The following is a 14,595-nucleotide window of genomic DNA, read 5'->3' on the forward strand; positions in this document are numbered from 1 at the left end:
ATGTTTTACGGGTTTTAAAGTCGGAGTTCTGTCCGCGTAACGCTACGCAATAAATAACCACTGTAAGCTATGTTCTTCCTTTTTAAATTAATGTCTCGTAACTAAGTTATTATTATGCTTATTTAAGTCGAAGTAATCGTGATGTTGGACTAAATATTAAGACGGGGTTATTGGATTTTGTACCATAATTCGGGTTTGGACAAAAGACCGACACTTGTGGACATTGGACTATGGACTATTAATAGATGGGAGTATTATCTAATCGAATGACAACTCATTAGAATCTGTTGAACCTATCTTCAAATTAGTTAATCTAATAATTATTAAATGATTATGCATGTCCTATTTAGTGACGTTTATACGACATCTTTTACGATCATTTAATTAATTATTCGGGTTGGGTAATTGATTATTCAAACTGATCAAGTGGGTAAATTAATGTTCATATCTTATTAAAATAGGGGTGGATTACATACAAGGGTAATTGGTGTAATTGTTAACAAAGTATTAAAACCTTGGATTACAGGCAGTCGATAACCTGGTGTAATTATTAACAAAGTATTAAAACCTTGTTACAGTTTAAATCCATAATTAGTTGGATTATTTGACTTCAGGAATAAGGTTAATTTGACGAGCATTTTATAATTATGATCGATGGACTATTATAGACAAAAACCAGATAGGTATCAAATAAATCCAGGACAAAGGACAATTAGCCCAGATAAATAAATTAAAATTGAAACGTCAAACATCATGATTACGGAAGTTTAAATAAGCATAATTCTTTTATTTCACATTCTATCGTAATTTTATTTACTGTTATTTTCTTTATCGTTATTTAAATATTGTTATTTATTTTACGCACTTTAATTATCGTCATTTATCTTTACGCTTTATTATAAATCGACAAACCGGTTATTAACCGGTAAAACCCCCTTTTATAATATTACTACATATATATATATATATATATATATATATATATATATATATATATATATATATATATATTAAAAATCTAGTACGTAATCACTAGCTCCCCGTGGAATGAACCGGACTTAATAAAAACTACACTACTCTACGATTAGGTACACTGCCTATAGTGTTGTAGCAAGGTTTAGGTATATCCCATCCGTAAATTAATTAAAACTTGTATCATATTTCGTAGTATTTCGTAGTAAACAATAATAGTATTTCGTATACACCGTTGCACACATCAAGTTTTTGACGCCTCTGCCGGGGAAGTGAAATGTCCCGTTCATATTGATTATAAACGTTCCATATTAATTGATTTCGTTGCGAGGTTTTAACCTCTATATGAGACGTTTTTCAAAGACTGCATTCATTTTTAAAACAACCATAACCTTTATTTTATCAATAAAGGTTTTAAAAATATTACGTAGATTATCAAATAATGATAATCTAAAGTATACTGTTTACACACGACCATTACATAATGGTTTACAATAGAAATATATTACATCGACATATGTTTCTTGAATGCAGTTTTTACACAATATCATACAAACATGGACTCCAAATCTTGTCCTTATTTTAGTATGCAACAGCGGAAGCTCTTAGTATTCACCTGAGAATAAACATGCTTTAAACGTCAACAAAAATGTTGGTGAGTTATAGGTTTAACCTATATATATCAAATCGTAACAATAGACCACAAGATTTCATATTTCAATACACATCCCATACATAGAGATAAAAATCATTCATATGGTGAACACCTGGTAACTGACATTAACAAGATGCATATATAAGAATATCCCCATCATTCCGGGACACCCTTCGGATATGATATAAATTTCGAAGTACTAAAGCATCCGGTACTTTGGATGGGGTTTGTTAGGCCCAATAGATCTATCTTTAGGATTCGCGTCAATTAGGGTGTCTGTTCCCTAATTCTTAGATTACCAGACTTAATAAAAAGGGGCATATTCGATTTCGATAATTCAACCATAGAATGTAGTTTCACGTACTTGTGTCTATTTTATAAATCATTTATAAAACTTGCATGTATTCTCATCCCAAAAATATTAGATTTTAAAAGTGGGACTATAACTCACTTTCACAGATATTTCCTTCCTCGAAAATAAGACTTGGCCACGGATCGATTCACGAACCTATACAAATATGTACATATATATCAAAGTATGATCAAAATATAATTACAACCATTTTTATTATGATTTAAAGATTTGAGTGTATTAAGTCAGCTGTCCTCGTTAGTAACCTACAACTAGTTGTCCACAGTTAGATGTACAGAAATAAATCGATATATATTATCTTGAATCAATCCATGACCCAGTGTATACACGTCTCAGGCTAAATCACAACTTAAAGTATATATATTTTTGGAATCAACTCAACCCTGTATAGCTAACTCCAACATTACTGCATATAGAGTGTCTATGGTTGTTCCAAAAAATATATATACATGGGTCGATATGATATGTCAAAACATTTGCATACGTGTCTATCGTATCCTAAGATTACATAATATATTAGAATACATGTATAATACAATATAAGTTAGCTAGGATATGATTTGTATAGATTTGTTAAACATTTCCCGTAGCTAAAAAGATCAAAAATATCCAATCTTGTTTTACCCATAACTTCTTCATTTTAAATCCGTTTTGAGTGAATCAAATTGCTATGGTTTCATATTGAACTCTAATTTAAGAATCCAAATAGAAAAAGTATAGGTTTATAGTCAGAAATTTAAGTTACATGTCAATTACTAAAGAGGTAGTCATTTCTGTCGAAAGAACGACATCTTGATGACCATTTTGAAAAACATACTTTCACTTTGAGTTTAACCAAGATTTTTGGATATAGTTTCATGTTCATATGAAAAATCATTTTCCCATAAGAACAACTTTTAAATCAAAGTTTATCATTATTTTTAATTATCCAAACCAAAACAGCCCCCGGTTTCACTACGACGGCGTATATCCGATTTTATGGTGTTCATCGTGTTTTTAGGTTTTAAATCATTAAGTTAGCATATCATATAGATATAGAACATGTGTTTAGTTGATTTTAAAAGTCAAGTTAGAAGGATTAACTTCTGTTTGCGAACAAGTTTAGAATTAACTAAACTATGTTCTAGTGATTACAAGTTTAAACCTTCGAATAAGATAGCTTTATATGTATGAATCGAATGATGTTATGAACATCATTACTACCTCAAGTTTTCTGGATAAAATTACTGGAAATGAGAAAAATGGATCTAGCTTCAAAGGATCCTTGGATGGCTTGAAAGTTCTTGAAGCAGAATCATGACACGAAAACAGTTCCAGTAAGATTTTCACTCGAAATAAGATTGTTATAGTTGTAGAAATTGAATCAAAGTTTGAATATGAATATTACCTTGAATTAGAAAGATAACCTACTATAAATAACAAAGATTCCTTGATCTTAGATGATTACTTGGAATGGACTAGAAAGCTTGGAAGTAGACTTGCAAACTTGGAAGTATTCTTGATTTTTATGAAACTATACTTATGGAATTTATGAAGAATACTTAGAACTTGAAGATGGAACTTGAGAGAGATAAATTAGATGAAGAAAATTGAAGAATGAAAGTGTTTGTAGGTGTTTTTGGTCGTTGGTATATGGATTAGATATAAAGGATATGTAATTTTGTTTTCATGTAAATAAGCCATGAATGATTACTCATATTTTTGTAATTTTATGAGATATTTCATGCAAGTTGCCAAATTATGGTTCCCACATGTGTTAGGTGACTCACATGGGCTGCTAAGAACTGATCATTGGAGTGTATATATCAATAGTACATACATCTAAAAGCTGTGTATTGTACGAGTATGAATACGGGTGCATACGAGTAGAATTGTTGATGAAACTGAACGAGGATGTAATTGTAAGTATTTTTGTTAAGTAGAAGTATTTTGATAAGTGTCTTGAAGTCTTTCAAAAGTGTATGAATACATATTAAAACACTACATGTATATACATTCTAATGGAGTCGTTAAGTCTTCGTTAGTCGTTACATGTAAGTGTTGTTTTGAAACCTTTAAGTTAACGATCTCAATTAATGTTGTTAACCCAATGTTTATTATATCAAATGAGATGTTAAATTATTATATTATCATGATATTATGATGTATGAATATCTCTTAATATGATATATACATTAAAATATCGTTACAACGATAATCGTTACATATAAGTCTCGTTTCGTAATTCTTGAGTTAGTAGTCTTATTTTTACATATGTAGTTCATTGTTAACACAATTAATGATATATTTGAATATCATTTTATCATGTTAAATATAGTGTATCAATATCTTAATATGATACATATATATTTAGTAGACGTTATCATAACGATAATCGTTATATATATCATTTCGAGTTTCTTAACTTAGTAATCTCATTTCTTATGTATATCACACATTGTTAATATATTTAGTGAGATACTTACTCATCATAATCTCATGTCAACCATATATATATGTCTATATATACCACAACATGTAGTTTTTACAATTTTGTAACGTTCGTGAATCGCCGGTCAACTTGGGTGATCAATTGTCTATATGAAACTTATTTCATTTAATCAAGTCTTAACAAGTTTGATTGCTTTACACGTTGGAAACATTTATTCATGTAAATATCAATCTCAATTAATATATATAAACATGGAAAAGTTCGGGTCACTACAGTACCTACCCGTTAAATAAATTTCGTCCCGAAATTTTAAGCTGTTGAAGGTGTTGACGAATCTTCTGGAAATAGAAGCGGGTATTTCTTCTTCATCCGATCTTCACACTCTCAGGTAAACTCGGGTCCTCTACGAGCATTCCATCGAACCTTAACAATCGGTATCTTGTTTTGCTTAACTCTCTTAACCTCACGATCCATTATTTCGACGGGTTCTTCAATGAATTGAAGTTTTTCATTAATTTGGATTTCGTCCAACGGAATAGTGAGATCTTCTTTAGCAAAATATTTCTTCAAATTCGAGACGTGGAAAGTGTTATGTACAGCCACGAGTTGTTGAGGTAGCTCCAGTTGGTAATCTACTGGTCCGATATGATCTATAATCTTAAATGGTCCAATGTACCTTGGATTTAGTTTCCCCGTTTACCAAATCGAACAACGCCTTTCCAAGGTGAAACCTTAAGCATGACCATTTCTCCAATTTCAAACTCTATATCTTTTCTTTTACTATCCGCGTAGCTCTTTTGTCGACTCTGGGCGGTTTTCAATCGTTGTTGAATTTGGATGATTTTCTCGGTAGTTTCTTGTATTATCTCCAGACCCGTAATCTGTCTATCCCCCACTTCATTCCAACAAATCGGAGACCTGCACTTTCTACCATAAAGTGCCTCAAACGGCGCCATCTCAATACTAGAATGATAACTGTTGTTGTAGGAAAGTTCTGCTAACGGTAGGTGTCGATCCCAACTATTTTCGAAATCAATAACACATGCTCGTAGCATGTCTTCAAGCATTTGTATCATCCTTTCGCTCTGCCCATTAGTTTGTGGATGATAGGCAGTACTCATGTCTAGACGAGTCCCCAATGCTTGTTGCAATATCTGCCAGAACCTTGAAACAAATCTACCATCCCTATCAGAGATAATAGAGACGGGTATTCCATGTCTGGAGACAACCTCCTTCAAATACAATCGCTCCAACTTCTCCATTTTGTCATCTTCTCTCATTGGCAGGAAGTGTGCTAACTTGGTGAGACGATCAACTATTACCCAAATAGTATCATAACTACTTGCAGTCCTTGGCAATTTAGTAATGAAATCCATGGTAATGTTTTCCCATTTCCATTCCGGGATTTCAGGTTGTTGTAGTAGACCTGATGGTTTCTGCTGTTCAGCTTTGACCTTAGAACACGTTAAACATTCTCCTACATATTTAGCAATATCGGCTTTCATACCCAGACACCAAAAGTGTTTCTTGAGATCTTTATACATCTTCCCCGCTCCGGGATGTATTGAATATCTGGTTTTATGTGCTTCTTTAAGTACCATTTCTCTTACATCTCCAAACCTTGGTACCCACATTCTATCAGCCCTATATCGGGTTCCGTCTTCCCGAATATTAATATGTTTCTCTGATCCTTTGGGTATCTCATTCTTCAACTTTCCTTCTTTTACAACCCCCTGTTGCACCTCCGTTATTTGAGTAGTAAGGTTAGTACGAATAATTATATTCATAGCTTTTACCCGTATAGGTTCTCTGTCCTTTCTACTCAAAGTGTCGGCTACCACATTCGCCTTCCCCGGGTGGTATCGAATGTCAAAATCATAATCATTCAACAGTTCAATCCACCTGCGTTGTCTCATATTCAGTTGCTTCTAATTAAATATATGTTGGAGACTTTTGTGGTCGGTATATATAATACTTTTGACTCCATATAAATAATGCCTCCAAGTCTTTAATGCAAAAACAACAACACCCAATTCCAAATCGTGAGTTGTATACTTTTGCTCGTGAATCTTCAATTGTCTAGACGCATAAGCAATCACCTTTGTTCGTTGCATTAATACACAACCGAGACCTTGCTTTGATGCGTCACAATAAATCACAAAATCATCATTCCCTTCAGGCAATGACAATATAGGTGCCGTAGTTAGCTTTTTCTTCAATAACTGAAACGCCTTCTCTTGTTCATCCTTCCATTCAAATTTCTTCCCTTTATGCGTTAATGCAGTCAAGGGTTTTGCTATTTTGGAGAAATCTTGGATGAATCTTCTGTAGTAATCAGGCAATCCTAAAAATTGACGTATATGCTTCGGAGTTTTTGGGGTTTCCCACTTTTCAACGGTTTCAATCTTTGCCGGGTCCACCTGGATACCTTCTTTGTTCACTATGTGACCGAGGAATTGAACTTCTTCCAACCAAAATGCACACTTTGAAAACTTAGCGTACAGTTTTTCTTTCCTCAATACTTCTAGCACTTTTCTCAAATGTTCTTCGTGCTCTTGATCATTCTTTGAGTAAATAAGTATGTTATCGATGAAAACAATGACAAACTTGTCAAGATATGGCCCACACACTCGGTTCATAAGGTCCATGAACACAGCTGGTGTGTTAGTCAATCCAAACGGCATAACCATAAACTCCTAATGACCATAACGCGTCCTAAAAGCAGTTTTTGGAATATCATCCTCCTTTACTCGCATTTGATGATATCCAGAACGTAAATTGATTTTCGAATAAACCGACGAGCCTTGTAGTTGATCAAATAAGTCGTCAATTCTCAGCAGTGGATTACGGTTTTTGATGGTAAGTTTATTCAACTCTCTGTAGTTAATACACAACCTAAATGTACCATCCTTCTTCTTGACAAACAAAATAGGAGCTCCCCATGGTGATGTGCTTGGTCGAATGAAACCACGTTCTAATAGTTCTTGCAGTTGGCTTTGCAGTTCTTTCATCTCGCTGGGTACGAGTCTGTAAGGAGCATAAGCTATTGGTGCAGCTCCTGGTACAAGATCTATTTGAAATTCAATGGATCGATGTGGGGGTAATCCCGGTAATTCTTTCGGAAATACATCGGGAAATTCTTTTGCGACGGGAACATCATTGATGCTCTTTTCTTCAGTTTGTACTTTCTCGACGTGTGCTAGAATAGAATAGCAACCTTTTCTTATTAGTTTTTGTACCTTCAAATTACTAATAAGATGTAGCTTCGTGTTGCCCTTTTCTCCGTACACCATTAAGGGTTCTCCTTCTTCTCGTACAATGCGAATTGCATTTTTGTAACATACGATCTCTGCTTTCATCTCCTTCAGCCAGTCCATACCAACTATTACATCAAAACTCCCTAACTCTACTGGTATCAAATCAATCTTAAATATTTCGCTACCCAGTTTAATTTCTCGATTCCGGCATATATAATCTGCTGAAATTAATTTACCGTTTGCTAATTCGAGTAAAAATTTACTATCCAACGGCGTCAATGGACAACTTAATTTAGCACAAAAATCTCTACTCATATAGCTTCTATCCGTACCCGAATCAAATAAAACGTAAGCAGATTTATTGTCAATAAGAAACGTACCCGTAACAAGCTCCGGGTCTTCCTGTGCCTCTGCCGCATTAATATTGAAAACTATTCCGCGGCCTTGTCCATTCGTGTTCTCCTGGTTCGGGCAATTTCTAATAATGTGGCCCGGTTTTCCACATTTATAACAAACTACATTGGCATAACTTGCTCCGACACTACTTGCTCCGCCATTACTCGTTCCGAAACCATTTGTTCTTTTCGTTCTGTTAACCCCTGGTCCGTAGACCTCACACTTCGCCGCGCTATGACCATTTCTTTTACACTTGTTGCAAAATTTGGTGCAGAACCCCGATTGATACTTTTCACACCTTTGGCATAGCTGCTTCTGATTGTTGTTGTTGTTGCGGTTGTTATTGTTGGGATGATTGTTGTAGTTGTTGTTGTTGTGCCGTTTGTTGTAGTTGCGATTGATGTTGCGATTGTTGGGATGGTTGTTGTTGTTTTGGTGACTCTTATCATCGTTTTCCTCCTACTTTCTTTTGACTAGCTTCACGTTGACCTCTTCGGCCGCCTGTTCTTTAATTCTTCCCTCAATCTGGTTCACTAGTTTGTGAGCCATTCTACATGCCTTTTGTATAGAGGCAGGCTCGTGTGAACTTATATCTTCTTGGATTCTCTCCGGTAACCCTTTCACAAAGGCGTCGATCTTCTCTTCCTCATCTTCGAACGCCCTCGGACACAATAGGCACAATTATGTGAATCGTATTTCGTACGAAGTAATATCGAATCCCTGTGTTCGTAACCCTCTAAGTTCTGATTTGAGCTTATTGACCTTGGTTCTGGGACGGTACTTCTCGTTCATCAAGTGCTTGAATGCTGACCACGGTAGCGTGTAAGCAGCATCTTGTCCCACTTGCTCTAGATAGGTATTCCACCATGTTAACGCAATACCTGTGAAGGTATGCGTAGCGTACTTCACTTTGTCTCCTTCAGCACACTTACTTATGGCAAACACCGATTCAACTTTCTCGGTCCACCGTTTCAATCCGATTGGTCCTTCGGTCCCATCAAATTCTGAAGGTCTGCAGGCAGTGAATTCCTTGTAGGAGCATCCTACACGATTTCTTGCGCTGTTAGCTGTATTGCTAGATTCAGAGTTATTTTTGGTATGTAGCGCGGCCTGTACTGCGGCTATGTTTGAAGCAAGAAAGGCACGAAATTCCTCTTAGCTCATATTCAAGGTGTGTCGAGTAGTCGGTGCCATTTCCTTCAAAATAGTCAAATGAAACAAGTTAATCATACAGAATATTAAGAGTAGTCAATAGTATCTCGTAGCATAATATGAACTCATTTATAAAAGCTTTTTCTTCATATTAGCGTTTTATAAGTTTAAATTCGGGTACTACCTACCCGTTAAGTTCATACTTAGTAGCTAATATACAATTCAACTACTACAATTTCATATGAAAAACTGATTATAATAATATATCACATACAAATATTCTTCAAACTTACAACTTCGCTATATTACATATAACATGAAATATAGTACACTATGATACATGATAGTTTTGAAGATAAATCTAGTTAATACGCAAGTTGTTCAGCAAAGGAAATAAAGACAAGTAATTCATAAGTCCAGAAACAAGTCATGCATTCTGGTTTTACTAAGACGACTTCCCATCCTTGGTCTTGTGGAAAATAACCGTTATGACCATTAGCTAAGCAGCATGTTGTAATGTCGTCAAAAGGACGAGGGTTTCGTAATGTCCAACAGCCCGTAATAATCTAAAAACCTTGTTTCTCACCCCAACTACTGAATCCGTCACTTGTGGGAAAGTTTTATTTAAAAGCTGCAATCCGATGTTATTTTTCTCACTTTGGTAAGAAGCGAACATCACTAACCCGTAAGCATAACATGCTTCTTTATGTTGCATGTTAGAAGCTCTTTCTAATTCACGAAATCCTATGTTGGGATATGTTGAGTTAAAATAGGTTCTCAACCCGTAACGTAAAATTGCATTTGGGTTCTCCGCATTTAACGCTTTAAAGAAAACACGGCGTAACTTAAAGTCTCCCCAATGTGATATACCCCACCTATCAAAGGAAAGCCTTTTATAAACTAAGGCATTTCTGGAAAGTCTTTCAAATGTTTGACAAGTTAATTTTGCCATAACTAAATGTGCTGATGAATTCTGACCGACTCTAGACAAGATTTCCTCAATCATATCCTCTGGTAGGTCTTCTAAAATATTCGGTTGTCTACCCTTAACGTCCATTTTGTTTTTATACTGTAAAATAGACAAGGATTAGATTCGTAATAACAAACAATACAAGCAATTTTTACATAGAACATAAAAGTACAAGCACACTACAATACATTTATTACACAACATGCTCACACCCCTCTAATCTGAATCACTGGTTTCTTCTTCTTCTTCGGACTTGGTTCTTTTTCCTAATCTTCTAGGGATATATGATGTTCCTCTAATACGAGTCATCTTTTTCCACATTAGTTTAGAAAAACCTGGTGGTTTAGAGGTTCTCGGGTTATTGTCACGATATTGAAAATACGGGTGTTGACGGTACATATAAAGTTCATCGGGGTCGGAATCAGATTTCTCTATTTTGATGCCTTTTCCCTTATTATTTTCTTTTGCCTCATTAAATTGGGTCGGGGTAATTTCTATAACATCATCGGAATCCTCATCAGGATCCGATTCATCAGAAAATTGGTAATTTTCCCAATATTTTGCTTCCTTAGCGGAAACACCATTGACCATTATTAACTTTGGTCCATTGGTTGAGGATTTTCTTTTATTTGACCGGTTTTCTGTGGTTCCTACTATTCCCCCCCGGAACCTCTTCTTCTTCGGGTTCCTCTTCTTCGGGTTCCTCCGGTTCTGTTTCCTCTTCTTCCGGTTCCTCTTCTTCCGGTTCTGTTTCCTCTTCTTCCGGTTCTTCGGGAACTTGTGAATCTTGCCAATATATATTCGACTCTTCGTTATTATTAGGTGAGTCAATGGGATTTGTGCTAGAGGTAGACATCTATCACACAATATCAAACATGTTAAGAGATTAATATATCACATAATATTTACATGTTAATAGTATATAGTTTCCAACAAAAATGTTAAGCAATCATTTTTAAAGAAAATACGGTCGAAGTCCAGACTCACTAATGCATCCTAACAAACTCGATAAGACACGCTAATACAAATTTTCTGGTTCTCTAAGACCAACGCTCGGATACCAACTGAAATGTCACGTTCATATTGATTATAAATGTTCCATATTAATTGATTTCGTTGCGAGGTTTTGACCTCTATATGAGACGTTTTTCAAAGAATGCATTCATTTTTAAAACAACCATAACCTTTATTTTATCAATAAAGGTTTTAAAAACATTACGTAGATTATCAAATAATGATAATCTAAAATATACTGTTTACACACGACCATTACATAATGGTTTACAATAGAAATATATTACATCGACATATGTTTCTTGAATGCAGTTTTTACACAATATCATACAAACATGGACTCCAAATCTTGTCCTTATTTTAGTATGCAACAGTGGAAGCTCTTAGTATTCACCTGAGAATAAACATGCTTTAAACGTCAAAAAAAATGTTGGTGAGTTATAGGTTTAACCTATATATATCAAATCGTAACAATAAACCACAAGATTTCATATTTCAATACACATCCCATACATAGAGATAAAATTCATTCATATGGTGAACACCTGGTAACCGACATTAACAAGATGCATATATAAGAATATCCCCATCATTCCGGGACATCCTTCGGATATAATATAAATTTCAAAGTACTAAAGCATCCGGTACTTTGGATGGGGTTTGTTAGGCCCAATAGATCTATCTTTAGGATTCGCGTCAATTAGGGTGTCTGTTCCCTAATTCTTAGATTACCAGACTTAATAAAAAGGGGCATATTCGATTTCGATAATTCAACCATAGAATGTAGTTTCACGTACTTGTGTCTATTTTTTAAATCATTTATAAAACCTGCATGTATTCTCATCCCAAAAATATTAGATTTTAAAAGTGGGACTATAACTCACTTTCACAGATATTTCCTTCCTCGGAAATAAGACTTGGCCACGGATCGAATCACGAACCTATACAAATATGTACATATATATCAAAGTATGATCAAAATATAATTACAACCATTTTTATTATGTTTTAAAGATTTGAGTGTATTAAGTCAGCTGTCCTCGTTAGTAACCTACAACTAGTTGTCCACAGTTAGATGTACAGAAATAAATCGATATATATTATCTTGAATCAATCCATGAACCAGTGTATACACGTCTCAGGCTAAATCACAACTTAAAGTATATATATTTTTTGGAATCAACCTCAACCCTGTATAGCTAACTCTAACATTACTGCATATAGAGTGTCTATGGTTGTTCCAAATAATATATATACATGGGTCGATATGATATGTCAAAATATTTGCATACGTGTCTATGGTATCCCAAGATTACATAATATATTAGAATACATGTATAATACAATATAAGTTAGCTAGGATATCATTTGTATAGATTTGTTAAACATTTCCCGTAGCTAAAAAGATCAAAAATATCCAATCTTGTTTTACCCATAACTTCTTCATTTTAAATCCGTTTTGAGTGAATCAAATTGATATGGTTTCATATTGAACTCTAATTTAAGAATCCAAACAGAAAAAGTATAGGTTTATAGTCAAAAATTTAAGTTACATGTCAATTACTAAAGAGGTAGTTATTTCCGTCGAAAGAACGACATCTTGATGACCATTTTGAAAAATATACTTTCACTTTGAGTTTAACCAAGATTTTTGGATATAGTTTCATGTTCATATGAAAAATCATTTTCCCAGAAGAACAACTTTAAATCAAAGTTTATCATAGTTTTTAATTATCCAAACCAAAACAGCCCCCGGTTTCACTACGACGGCGTATATCTGATTTTATACTTCTAGATTTTTAGGTTTTGCCGTAAAATCCTTTAAGTGCTTTTTCTTTAGATTAAGATTTAGGCGCTTTAGAATTTTACAACATCACTTATCGCTTTAGCAGTTTATAGATTTTAGTGCCCTTCTAAGTAATTGCCGTTTTCCGTTTAGAATTCCTTTTATGCTTTAATACCTTTAGACGCATGTTTAATTTTTAATTTTTAGACTTTTAAGTTTCGACACTTTACGTTCTTATTATTATTTTTCAACTTTTTATTTTTCGACCTCTTGTTTTTCGACGCGCTGTTTCTTTCTCATTTCTACGCTCTAGTTTTTAGGACATAGATTTTTATCTTCTTCAAAATTTTGACTAAAAATTATTTTAAGTGGTTAAATTGATAGACATCCAAAATTTTCTGGTCCGTAGTAATAGTTGGATTTGTTAGTGGCGAGTTGTGGGCTTCTGATTTAAAGGGTCCTCGCTACCTGCTGCATCTATTGGCTATTCGAAACGTGGGCAAAATCAGAAAAGTCTATTAATTTGATAACTTAAATAATTTTTATCTTTATAACTAATAGGATATTCAGTGAATGCACCGAGCAAAACGTTCACCACTTTTCATACGTTCACCACCTGTAACTCGATCAAGACATCTAGCCAATATTGCCGCTGTTAATTTTTTTTAGAATCATCATCTAGTCGACCAAGTACTCCAATTCAAATTTCCGATAATCCATTTTTTGAACCCGACTTTACAATTGAGAACCCAGAGGATAATCAAGGACAATTGCAAGATCCTGAACCACTAATCATTCCTCCTGAACCACAAACCGTTAAATCAGAATTCTCTAGTGATTCGTATTCAACAAATTCAATTATGGAAGTAACGGAACCTCTAAGTATAGAAGACCGAATGAGAGCTACACGCACGGGCCAAGGTCACGCCATTATTAAGCCAGATGTTAATGTGCCAGATTATGAATTAAAGGACAATTCCTACACATGGTAACTAATCAATGCCAATTTAGTGGTACACCAAAAGAAGATCCAAGCGAACATCTTCGAACCTTTAATAGGATCTGTACTCTATTCAAAATCAGAGAAGTTGAGGATGAACAGATCTATCTCATGTTGTTTCCCTGGACTTTAAAGGGAGAAGCCAAAGATTAGTTAGAATCGTTACCTGAAGGGGCGATTGATACATGGGATGTTTTAGTTGAGAAATTTCTTAAAAGATTCTTTCCGGCATCTAAAGCCGTAAGACTTCAAGGAGAAATTATTACGTTCGCGCAAAAGCCAAATGAAACATTATATGAGGCGTGGACAAGATTAGGGAAGTTGTTGAGAGGATGTCCTCAGCATAGTTTAGAAACTTATCAAATAGTACAAATATTCTACCAAGGTGTCGACGTTGCTACACGAAAAGACATCGACACAGCAGCTGGTGGTTCCATTATGAAGAAAGCCACAACCGAAGCTCACAAAATTATTGATAACACAGCCTCTCACTCGCATGAGTGGCAACAGGAAAAAGATATTTTTCGTTCATCTAAAGTGGCTAGAGCCGATTCTAGCCATGACTTTGATTCTGTTTCTGCAAAAATAG

General features: G+C 34.6%; 1 non-coding gene across 1 annotated transcript; it reads right to left on the bottom strand.

The window, feature by feature from the left end:
- Window positions 1–14,249: 14,249 nt before the first annotated feature.
- LOC139903275 (small nucleolar RNA R71) lies at window positions 14,250–14,356 on the bottom strand. Its single transcript, XR_011778106.1, has one exon. It is a non-coding gene; the product is annotated as a small nucleolar RNA R71 (small nucleolar RNA).
- Window positions 14,357–14,595: the final 239 nt, after the last annotated feature.

This window comes from Rutidosis leptorrhynchoides, chromosome 3 (assembly GCF_046630445.1).
Source record: "Rutidosis leptorrhynchoides isolate AG116_Rl617_1_P2 chromosome 3, CSIRO_AGI_Rlap_v1, whole genome shotgun sequence".
In the NCBI taxonomy this organism is placed as follows: Eukaryota; Viridiplantae; Streptophyta; class Magnoliopsida; order Asterales; family Asteraceae; genus Rutidosis; species Rutidosis leptorrhynchoides.